Here is a 12,818-nt window from a genome sequence, read left to right on the forward strand (position 1 = left end):
CATTAGCTGCTTACCCTGGATTTTTTTTTTTTTTTTTGCACACAGCTAGAATGGATTCTTTCACCACCATAATGCACGACCATAACTTCTGTACCATTAAATTTCACCCAATTTCTTTTGCAGTGGTCATCAACTTCTCATTGAGATAATTCTGCATGTTGGAAATGCCTCCTCTCTGCCATCCTTTATCCGCAGGAGCTGTGACCTCTTGCCTTGCAGGAGCAGCGGGTGGGGGCAATCTGCCTAGTTCAGGCTGCCTGCACTGCCTGCACTGCCAGAGGGAGGCGAAGCCTTGTCCCAGGGCCAGCACTGATTCCCTCAGGGAGGAACCTCAGAGCAGGGCACCCCGATGGGCTCCTCTACCTCTATGAGAGCAGTAGCTCCTGCAGTACCGAACCGTAGACCCGCTTGCTGGATATTACCCTCTTGTTTCTCAGGTATTTAGCATATTCTGCTTTTTTTTTTTTTTTTTCTTTCATTCACTGTAGCAATGGTTGATGCAGCAAGGATTTCCTCTGCGGTTGTTTTAGCAGTGCTGAAGTCACATCCAGATATGCTTTTGAGTGGCCCCTGCCGGTTTTATTGCAGTTACAAGCAACAGACTGTGAAATGAGCTTTGTATTAAGACTTGTTCTTTTAATTGTAAAGAAGTCAAAACTCTACTAAATTGAGTGTAGAGCTGCTGCAGAGTTCTTCAGGGACTCCAAAAGGTGATTTGGGGTCTATCATTCTTCCCCTTGTGAGAAGGGAGTTGCTCTTTCTGTGTCATTTTTGCAGTATTTTGCTTGTGCTTGAACATGTTTTGAAGATTACCACAAGAAGAGGCAAAAAAAAGCATAGTCCAAGTGCTGCCTGTGCTGCCTGCCTCACCACCAGTTTATCTGTTTTAAAGATTACCAGATGCTGTCAGAGCTCCCTGGCATTTTAGCAATTGTCTTCATTGCTGGAGCAATTTGTAGCACGGAAGGGATCAGGTCAGCTTCATTCAGTCACTGGTTTTTGATTGCCTTCGTTTTGGATTTCCCTTAGAGCATCATTAAACTCTGTTAAAATAGCAGTACTCTGTTAATTTCATTAATCCAGCCACATATTCAGAAATTGTTTTTTGGGTTTTTTGGGATGTGTTTTTTTTTTTTTTTTATGATTCAGTTTATAAAAAGAGAAACACTCCGTGCTCTCTGGTGACTTTTGGGACAGGCGATTTTGTAGAATTTCCACAATCCCAGCAAATGCTTTGTCTGGGGTTTTAATAGGAGCTGTTAAACTACACAGCAGGTTATACCTTTTAGCATCTATTACACTCAGTAAAACCGGCACATTTTTCCCATCAGTTACACTCTCCGTGATTGTACACTGCTCCAGTCTCACTATAGGTGGGCCAGGCCTCCACTGAGCAATTAAACGAGTCATTTTCCCGCCAACAGCCAGCCATTTTAATGCTTTTCAAAACAGACGCACGCACACGCTCACGCGCGCACACACACGCACAACCTCTCAACTGCTCGCTCGCCGCCCGCCGCTCTCTGGCACGGGATTAGGGTTACGCCTTCAGAGCCAACAGCTGGAGCTTTTACGCTCGGCCCAACATCTGCAGCATAAAGGCGGCGCGCGCAGGAGCCGCTCGCTCCCTGCCGCCCCAGTGCTGCGGCTGCACCAAAGCTGAACGCTTCGCTGGTGTGTCCGTGCGAAGTGGCGATGCAGCAGGAGACCGTGCAATAGCTTGTTTTCAGCACGGTGTGTGGGTGCTGCTGCTACAGCAGAGTTTTAATATCTCCTGGGGTACAGGTGGTGGTCAGGGTTTAGGGGGTTCCTGCCCTGTCCCTACGCCCTGCAGGGAGCAGGAAGAGTAGTTCACGTAATTAAGAGCAATTGGTCTTTGAGGATAACTATACTGAAGATGTACAGCTGGGATTTTTCAGCAAATCCCACAGAACGAGAAATATAAACTGCAGTGAACATCCTCTCTGAGGACATCCCAAGGAATTAAAGAAAAAAGTTCTCTTTACTTTATTTGAGCTGTGCTTGGGAATGTCTTTGGAGAATGATAGTTAGCCCATGCTGAAAGACTGTGCCTATGTCCTGAGCTTGTTTATTTTGCAGGGTAGACATAGTCCTAATTTTTCTATTGATGCCAATGGGATGACTAAGAGATTTTTGACAACTTTTATGTAAGAGATTGCTTGTCCAGCTCAAGTGGGCTTCTGACTGCCTTACGCTACATATAAATATAGCTGATAGGAAAATAAATTACTGATTTTAAGAAGTAAGGCATCTCGAGCTTCAGTGTAGCCACTGAGAGTACACATCCTTCTTTTCACAGTTCAGGTAGCCATTGGATCTTGCAGCTCACTTGCTTTTTATGGAGAAGGACCTCTTACAAGTTTTTATTTTTTAAACCCGAGTGAAAAGTAGTTACCACTGCAGACCAGCCTGGCAGGAGTTAATGCTACAACTTTTTATGAAGAACGTACAGGAAGGTCCTTGGAGAAGATGTTCAGCAGGACACCCTGCACCGAGTAGTCATGAACTGTGTTGATTGTTCTTTCTGGAGGGAAAACTGACATTTTAGATGCTGGGTTTTTGCAAGGCAACTGTGGCAGTTAAACCTTCATGATTCCCCATGCTGGGAACTTTCATCAGCTACAATAAAAATAAGAGGAATTGTCATGTGGGATTTGCGTGTCCTGCAAAAGACCCAGAATACAAGGCTAGTGCTAAGCACCACCGAAATTTCTCCTTTCATCTCTTGAACACGATAAAGACAGTGAAAGTATTTTCATTTGTGCCTCTGGGCCCAAACCTGCCCAGCGAAGGACCTTCCTGATTTCCCATTAGCTTCAATGAGATTTGAGGCTGGTCAGCAAAGAGGAATCTTGCACTTCTCAGAAAGCACCTAAAGAGCAGAGGGGATCCTTTATGCAAGAACCTGATGAAAGCAAGATGTTTAAAGTGTTTTAGCACACCGAGATACAATGGAAAATACATTTATGAAACAATAGATCTAGCAAATTGGAGACATCTTTCTGATTTTTTTTCTCTTTTCTCCACAGTTTCGCTAGTTTCTGTTAAAACCTTTAACAGATGCCTAATTGACACAGTCAGAAATAGTTTTCCAATCATGTATCACTTTAATTATCCAATGGTCTTTTCAGATCTCTCATGGATACCCCTTTCAGTGAGATAAATTATCATCTGCTGTGTTTCAAGCTCCTCCGCTTGAATTCTGCTTATCTTCTCATGACTTTTCCCATAGGAAGATTTTGTAAGAAACTTGGGAGGGGAGAGGAGAAGAGAAGACAGGACAGGACTTCACCCTATTTCAGCCACAAAGGTACATTTTTCAGAACATTTCATGTGAAAGTTGAAGTCTGAGTGCAATGCTTTGCATTTTAATGAATCAGCACTATAACTCTGACCTAATGGGAAGTGTTTCGTGATACATGTTACTTGGGATTTTGTGCCTGTGTGAACATCCTGTTCTCAGCTGAATATGCCAGAGCCGTATTTGCAAGAGGGGCCTCTGGCTGTACATGCTTTTTTCTTGATGCTTTGTTTTACATATATAAAGTTATTTTCTGACTTTAGTGGAGATAGTGCAAACTTTATCGATGATTTAAAAAAACCCTCAAAACAAAAAACCCTGCCTTTTATTTTTTAAGTCAATGATAAAATTGTAATCAATGAGAGTACAGCCAGGAATTTGCCCAAGGTACTGGATTTTTCTTTCTCAAAATTTGAGCTCTCTCAGCCCCTAAATTACTTTAATGAAAGCTAAAATGCTCAGCATCTCTGAAAAATCAGCTTGCAGAAGCCTAAAATTCCATAAAGCATCCCCACAAAAAACGTACCTCTTGCAAAAATGCTTTCTAGTGAGGGCTGATCCTGCAAAACATTCTATGCTTGAACTTGAGGAGCACAACAACGCCCTTATAGATGTTATGCTGTAAGGCATATTGCAGGACACCTTTAACCAGCCATGTTCCTGTAACTGCAGTAATGTTTCTTTCAGTGATGCTGTCATGCCTTTAAAATTCTAACCTCTAGGGATAGGTTAAAAAAATGAGTTGTCAAAATCTGTTTGGAGGGATTTTTGTTTCCTCCCTCTTCTAAAACAATGTAAGCTTTTTTTGGAGGTGATAATGTCACCGATCACATTCACAGTTTTGGTCACTGGGAGATATCCGGATCAACATTTCCCTAACACTGTAAGCCAGAGACCACTGTCCATCCTCTCCCCACCTCCCAAAACATTTTCCTTGGGCTGTCATCTGTCCCCATCATCAAATTTTCCATTGGAAATGCTATACAGGTCCTCTGGTTTCACAGATCATCCTGGCCACAAGGCTCACCCAGTCATTCGTGGATCCATACAGTTCTTTTATGGAAACATTACTCTAAACACTTATAATTTATATGAAGGATGTTAATGATCTGTAAAACCAAAATGCATGTTCAAGTGTCCACTTCATGCTTGGCGACACCTGAGGGATTTGGGACCCAAAGAGACTGAATGTTGTCTTTCTTCTGGTCTGGAATGGCCCGGGGTTTTCCAGTCTGTCTTGGCAGAGAACAGGCTCTCAGAAGTGGGATAGTGTGATCCCAGCATCCGCTCCACAGCATTCAGGGACATGACAGAAGTCTATTTTCCATGGCAAGGTGATAGTATCGGCTAAGCTGCATGCTGGTTAAATACATTTAGCCAGCAATAGGTATAACACCCCCCCCCCCCCTTAAATTAAAGGAAAGGCGATGTAGCAATAAAGGAATAAGTCTTTCCAAATTCTTACCACACCTGGTACGTAGCATGTATTTTTGCAGATGATATCATTTACTCTGTATGACACTATTATACATATACATTGGGGTTTGCCTTTTTAAGTAAGGGATGTTAACAGCCTTGAATAAAATTGGGACAAGCAGTGTAAACAGGATGGCATATAAAGTGTGATACAGTATACAGAGGGCAAAGTATGTTTGAAGGTTAGCTTATTAATAAAACATGGCTGGCCTTGATTTAGTTTATAAGAAACTTAAGACATTTATCAACATCTGTCTGAACCCATTTCCAGTCTCTTTGGACTCTGTTGTGGATAAGCTGATTAATAAAAGATGATGCCTTAGGAAGGAAACTTAGATCTTTGCAAGCAATGACAAACGAAAATTCAGTGCTTAATCTACATATGAAAGGAAACTGTGAAAGTAAACTAGTTTACCACTACATCCCAGGATGCCAATCTCTTATAACATTTCATCTGACTTAGTTTTGGCTGGAGTCTGGAAAAGTAAGAAAGAATTCCAAAAATTAAGTGTGGAATTAATTTACAAGAAAGATCCTTGTGCTCACTTACGGAGACTCTGAAATCTAATCCCGTTCCCTTGTGGCTTCCTCCCCTCAGTGTTTTTAACTTTGCAGCTTTCCGTGTTTGTTTTTCATTTGTCTCCTTGATCCTTTAGTCTTTCCTTTCCCTTAGGCTAGAATAAAGTTCTAATATTAAACAAGTGCCACACTTTGCCTATTGATATTTGTTGCCCAATAAAATGCTGCCCTCAGAAGCCAATTAGTGAAATACGTTTCTTGTAATAACCAGTAATTTGTTTAATTTTCATGCATTCTTGCCTGATAGTCAGCCATAGGGATGCACATGCATAGTTCCTGAGTCTGGGGTACTGAGACAGCCCGGCTTAACTGCACGGTGCAGAGTGCTCCCTGCTCATGCACCTGGCAGCAACGGTGTCACCCGGCTTCAGCATCTTGCAGGCTGCACTGGCAGCACAAAGGTGGATTGCCATCTTTCCAGAGTGGGAAGCAGCGTGGCCTTAGCTGCACGTGTCCTGCCTGGGCTAACACATCCGGGAGGTCTCTGCGAGCGTGCTACGCTCAGACCTGAGCAGGTTTCTCTGCGCGGCACTGCGACACTCTGCAAGGCTCTGTGCAGCACGAGCTCATGTAGAGCTGAAGCTGAACTTCTCACTGCAGGGCATGGACAGCCCTGAAAGAGACACTGAGGATCCATATCAGGTATTTAGGTATCACCAGCATTCAAGGAACCTCCTCCTGACTCCACAGGATCATCCCATCTTCCAACCTCTCTCCCAAGGAGGGCCTGAACAAGCAGTGCCTAGAAATAGTCCCTGGAGCTATTCTGCCCTGCTTCAGCTTCACCAGGGTGCCTCTGTCAGGACCCGGGAGCAGGATGGCCAGGCACAATTTGGCATGTTGGTGTTTGGGTACCACCTCCCCTCACTGCAGCCAAGAGTGGGAAGGAAACACTTGCCTTCAGACACCACTCCATTATTTCAGTATTTTATGCAAAGCAAAATGGTTCTAATATAAGAAATTAGAGACTGCATCTACCCTAATACATGAAATATGTCAGAGACTCTTTTCTGATCCTGAGGCCAATAGTCACTGCAAGGATCATGTCCATACAGCTTCACTACCTTTTCCCACAAAACAGTGTGGCTGCAGCTGCCTTGCCTTCTGGGAATCATCTCTGACCTGTGATAACCTTCAGGCAGGAGTGGAAAAATCCCAGACTGAAACTCTGGTCACTGTTTTAGCATATGGGTGATGCAGCCAGAACATCCCCCTCCATAACACTTCATGACTTGGAGCACAGTCTTGTGAGTGGTGGGCATTCGAACTCATGTCTCACATCCTGCTGTTGGCTGTGCCAACTGGTAAAACACTAAAGAAAGAGAAAGCTGTTTGGTAGCTCCTCCTTCAGCTCTGAAAGATGCTGAGCTTGTTGGGGAAGGCAACAGCTTGTACTAAACAGGCCAGAGAAACGAACAAAGCCTATAGGTTTTCCACAAGAAGAAGATGTAGGTGCCAACCCAATGGGAATATTGCACATGGTGAAAGCTGAGAAGGGAGTGAGATTTCTCTGCAGCCCAGAGAGAGCCCACTAATGCCAGAGAAGGGGGAGGTTTGTTACTTCTGCATTTCATTCTGTCTGTAAATCTTGCCCTGAGAGATTAACAGTGGCTTGTAATGAGACTTTCTCCTATCTATTGATATAAACTTTTAAACTGAAGATTACACAAAACTGCAGGAGAGATCCAAATTTTCTTGAGCTCTGGGAGGGTGAACTGAGAGATTCAAATTTAGACTCTCTTTCCATGCCAGCCAAGAACTGAAGACTGCCACATACTTCTGCAGTGTGGGAGATCAGTTTTTGAAGGCCCACTTTGTAATGAAATATCTCTGGAAGCCATTTCATCCTTGAAAAGAAAAGTTTGTTCCTTGAGGTAGTTTTAAACGATGCTGAAAGCTACTTTAGATTAACTTGGATTTAAATAGATTAAGCAGACAGTGTGGAAAGGACCATGCTGAGCCAGATCCTACACTGGGTTAAATTGGCATGGTGCTCTCAAAGACAAAGGAGTGACAATTAATAACAGCTGAGTATCTGGCCCATTGCATTTAAAGACCATGTCAGAGACCACCTACTTTCTAACACAGCTTATAAAAATGGTTGAAGATATTTAAAGCCTGTTATGCTAGCTGGGAATTCCCGATCTGGTTTCTGCACCTATGAAGGGCCCAATATGTAGATGCTGTGTACTGCATCCAGTTGTGATATTCAGTGCATTCACTATAAATAGTCTTGAAATGATGTTGATGGCAATGATTTTTTTAACAACTGCTAGTATATATATGTGAGTATTCCTACCCAAATATATGGGATCATGTACTACTGCAAGGATTTGGAGGATTGTCCATATAACTCACGTTCCAATTCACTCAGGATTCAGTTAAAAACCTGATTTATTAAGGAACAAATGGGGTAATGCAATTTTTTTTCTAAGTTGCTGTAATCACTCTTAAAGCACATCACGCCACATGATAAGATCCTTTGATAGCAAATACTGATAGGACACCCATGTGCCCTTTGTTGCAGTTTTGCATTACTCTCCAAGCATATTTCCCCCCAGTCTGACGAAGCAGTGAAGTTATAATATTGGCTCTCATTCTACATTCTTACCAGTCAAGATCATTCATTGATTCCTGGATGTGAGGATCAATGGTGGTGGCCATATGGCTTTGGAATGATCTGTTGTCTTTTCCATAATGGCATTGTGTCTTTGTGTTTCCCCAGCAGTGATTAATAGACACAGACATGCGTTATGCACATGTTGATAGGTTTAGATGAACTTTGAATTTTCATGGCTTTCTTCTCTCTCTTTGTGTTTTTTTTTTCCTTTTTCTTTTCAGGAGACGGGGAGAGGAAGAGTGATTCTGCATTGAGAAAGTGAGAATGGTGTCTTTAATAAGTATTCACCTCTCAGGGACATGATGTGATATGATCAGCAAGGCTAGATGACAGACAGATCCCATCTAGATGCCCAGGGATAATTATGATACTGTCCCCCGTAAGGACAGTCTAAGGACTGTTTACAATAGGCAACCCCATGCTAGTGATGAATAGTGCTTCCAAATGCCTCTCACTGATAACCTTGGGAAAAGGAGATACAATGGCAAGCTAACTCCATACTTCCATCCCCACTAGCTCTAAAAAACAGGAGGTACCACACTGAGGGGAACAGGTTTGCTTTCCCCACCACAGCTGATGGAGGCATGCCATCTCCCAGGCCTTCTTTCTGGGGGGCACAGAAGGGATGGATGGATGGATGGATGGGCGGGCGGGCGGGCGGGCGGACTGACTTCATCACATGCCTTGGACCTCTCCCGTGGAAGGCATGGGGGGAGCACCAGGGGTCACTATTCCTTGGATACCCAGGGCACACGAACAACGGACTAACAAGATATGGCTGTCCACTATGCAGTTCTCGCTCATGCCAAATTTCAGAAAAAAAGCTGTTTGGTTAACCTGTGTTTATTAAAGTTTGAGGTAAAACTGTGCAGTATTAACACAGAGTCTGGCGAGGAGTGGAGGAGGATGGGGCATATGAAAAAGTATCACAGGACCATGCTTGAATAATATTGCTATTACAGGTTCTGAAAAGGTCACCTCATCTTGAACAAGAAACTGGGCAATTCTTCCATAGTCATTCACAACTGGGGAACCTGGACTCAGGGGTCTCTTCCCATCCTGTGCAATGTTTCATTCTCTTTCCTACCTTCTCTATTGATCGAAGTGGTTGGACTCCATGAAAAAGAACCCTACAACCCACAAATGGTTTGTGTTTTGGAGGAGAATTCATCAAGGGATACAAACTTCATAAAAATTACTTCTGTACATCTGCCTGAGAAGTATTTGTGCTGCAGGTGGTGGGTGGCTGGGAGACAACAAGCAGAAGTATCATATGTATTTCTTTGCTCATTTGCTCTTCTCCTTTGGTCTTCTCACACTGTTAGAGGTAGGATACTGAGCTGGACAGGCCCTTTGTCTCACCCACTACAGCTGTTCTGATGTTTGTAAGTTATGGGACTTGAAGCATTTCAAAAATCCAGAAAGAAATGGCTTGTTACCCAAGTACCATGTGGGTTTTGTTTTCATCTTGAAAAAAAAATTAGAAAATCCAAGATGTTCACAAGCAGAAATTTTGCAAGAAAGCAGCTTCTAGAGTGCATCAGATTCAAAGGGTTGTTGGTGGCTTGATTGTTTTCAGTACCCATGTTTGAAGTATTATGTATAACTGACTATTTTAACACTTTCCAGGTTCTTTCATCATGAAATTTATGTTGCAGCAGATTGGACAGAAGATTGGACATCCTCTGAGGTGGTAATAGTATGTATGTTTACAAAGTCTCTCTCTCCTTTCTGATCTTCCATCATAATACCCATACTGCAATAAACACTGGCAGCTGTTTGGGTGGCTTGGAAAGTGTTTGTCTTTCAGCCCTAAAAAAAAATAATAAATGTATAGTCATCTCCTGGAATTGTAGAAACATTCTGTTCTAGGTTGGAAAGTTTCAAACTTTTCACAGGTTTTAGGAAACACCAGAAATATCAATAGAAAATGACATCTAAATTTTTATTGAAATTGAGTTTTATGAGGCTGACACAAGCATTTTTAATGAGAAAACCTGAGGTGCTATGTATCAAAAAATATCCTGACAGGAGTAAAAAATGCAACGAGAACATTGCAGCTGCCCCACACAAGGCAAAGAGCTACGAAAAATTCAGACTTTTTGTGATGTTGTTAAATGCAGATGGTCTGTGGGGCTCAACAGCATGAAGGTTACAATATTCAAGTCAACTCCCTCTACACACTCAGTATCCCAGTGATAGGATACTCTGGTAGTCAAGATAGTGTCCATGCCAAGGCTGAAAAACTACCTCTGGTCACTCCACAGCCAACACGGATGTCCTTCCTCTCTATAATGGGCATTGAGTGGGTTGGACCAGAGCAGAGTATCGGACTTTATTGTAGTTTAAAGTAAAGGAGACGTCCCAACTGCTACCCTGTTGTACCGAAGGAGAAATTTGTCTCGAGCTATGAGAACACAGGTGATTGATACACAGCAAGGGAAAAGAGAAACCTGTAGACCATAGGATGACGCTAAGGAATACTTGCTTGTGAAATGTTTCCTTTGACAAAATTGGAGCTAATGGCTCAGAAAACGACTCTTTTAACCACTTTAACAGCGCATGGGGGGTCTATTTTTGCTGTATGAGTTATAAGTTCTAGTAGACGTAACTACTTTTAGTGAGTAATGTGTTACCAGAGTGTGTCCTAAACACCAATAAACCCGCACACTCTGGGATCAAGCCCATGCACAGGCTGCTGGACGTCACATGGTGTCAAGGGATGAAAGGTCAAAAATGGAACTTTTTGCATTTAGCTAATTTTTTTAAGAGCCAGTAATGTTTTTATGCACATAATGCATTCTAGTAGCTTCACAAGCTCACTCCCAGCCAGGAAAAATATAAATCTTTCATATTAAGTTGGAGTTTTCACAGTTTATAGAGAATATGTTGAGGACACAAAAGTTTTCTTGGAACAATAACACAAGACTGCAACACGGAGAGCAAAGAGGCTAGCTCTGAGGGAACAGAAAAAAAATTGCAATATTTGGCACTTTCCCTGTGATATAAAGTGCATGTTATTCTCATTTAGCAGAGAGCTGACTTGAACAATAGAAATGTTTGTTAATACATTCTGCTCCACAGTGACTGTAAAAGTATTTGCTGTATTTGCTTCTTAGATGCTGTAGCTCTCTCATTTCACACCTTTAGCTAGATTTAATCTCTGCAGTATTATTTATGTGGCAATATTAGATTCAATTTACAAATTACAGCCTGCTGCAAAATGGAGCTGTTCTTTTCCCTAGAGGTACCAGCAACAGTTACATTAATCTTCTTTTAAAAAATTATTCAGGGGCTTTCAACATGCTGCCAAGAGCTCCCTCCCAGATTCCTTTGTAGTCCTGTTTTTAATTGTAAGAATATCTGCAGAAAATATAACATGTAAGGTCTGGATCCCAGTGGAGCTCCATGCTGGCAGAGGTCCTGCAGTGAGCACCAGATGGGTGGATTTGGGTTTATTTTATCTCTTCCAGCTCAGTCCTGTATGTGGATCCTGACCCGGGAACGTGGTTCGTCGCTGGGTTGCTGAGAAGGTCCTGGTGGGGCTCCAGCAGAAGAGGTGGCTGCAGAGGTACTGTCACCGAAATTTGGGAAAACCCCATCACATTGAGTGCTCCGCCCTGGCAGTCCTGCACCTGCATCTGCCTGCACCGCACCACAGAGAGACCCGAGGGTGCTCGAAAAAATTGCTTTATGGGAGGTTTGTGCAGAATACGAGGTGCACCACACTTAACACCACTGCTAGGGTTCATCCAGAGCAATGTGCCATAGCTCTGTCCCACCATGCAACACGCCCCATGAACACACCCTGGGTGCTGTGGTGCCCAGCTTTGGGAAGTCTCAAGTTTGGGGCAAGTGCTGTTCATGCCCCGGCACTCTTCTGTTCCCGTGAGCTTCACAGAGCCATTCCCAGTCCCCCTCCCTCTGCTCCAGCTGTGGCTTGAGCTCCATGGCCTAACGAGAGCCAACAAATCGCCGGCTTTCCTAACCACTCCCTGGGGGTTGCCACACCACCTGGCCAGGACTAAGAGCCCGGCACGAGTCAGCAGCAAGAGGATCGCCTCTCCTGGCTGGAGATCAGATGGCCTGTTTGGGTGAGACCTCATGATCTGCTGAGCAGAAGAGGTCAGATGAGAAGAAGTGATGGTCTCCCCTGCTCTTCCTTTCTAAGGCAATGGCATTCTTTTGCATCATCATTCTTCTGCTGATGTTGGGACTTTACCACCCCAAGCAGCAGCCTCGTGGGAGCACAGAAAGCCTTGTGCCCCAGGTCAGGTAGTATGATCAGGTGTGAAAGCACTTGGTCAGCTCACAAGGAAGAAAAAAGGTATTTTTTAAAAGTTTGTTACAAGCACCTTATGGTTGGCATTGACTCCTGACATCCAAAATCTCCTCCAGAAGATTCCCCACAGAAGGAGCTCCCAGGTGTTTGGGTGGCTTTGCCCAAATCTGGTTCAGATGAGCTCTGCCTTCTCAGAGCCTTCTCTGCCCAACATGAGCTTCTAATCACCTCAGGCTGTACCAACCCCATATCTTGCAGAGGGAAAGAGAGGGAAAACCCCATGTAAGATGAGCAATGTCTTCTACGAATAAACATGAGGAATGAAAGGAACTTCTGTGAGTCCATTACTAAATGTTGATGGTTAAACTCCTAGTAATGAGACATTATGAGACAGATGCATTCAATAAGTATTTCTGTTCTGGTGGATCAAAGCTGGAGGAAGTATGTGTATCATATGATGCTGATGAAATGTTTTCTGGTCTAACAGTAAATTAGGAGAATGCAAGTCAGCTCAGATCTGTTTGAGTCAGCAAGGCTGG

General features: G+C 43.3%; 1 long non-coding RNA gene across 1 annotated transcript in view; it reads left to right on the forward strand.

The window, feature by feature from the left end:
- Positions 1-12,592, forward strand: part of LOC142601260 (uncharacterized) — a 33,414-nt gene extending 20,822 nt beyond the window's left edge. The window contains exons 3-6 of the long non-coding RNA XR_012834863.1: positions 3,254-3,331; positions 8,219-8,255; positions 9,627-9,696; positions 11,471-12,592. This is a non-coding gene — a long non-coding RNA (uncharacterized LOC142601260). The remainder of the gene's footprint in view (positions 1-3,253; positions 3,332-8,218; positions 8,256-9,626; positions 9,697-11,470) is intronic.
- The last annotated feature ends 226 nt before the right edge of the window (positions 12,593-12,818 follow it).

Source organism: Balearica regulorum, chromosome 3 (genome assembly GCF_011004875.1).
Source record: "Balearica regulorum gibbericeps isolate bBalReg1 chromosome 3, bBalReg1.pri, whole genome shotgun sequence".
Lineage (NCBI taxonomy): Eukaryota > Metazoa > Chordata > Aves > Gruiformes > Gruidae > Balearica > Balearica regulorum.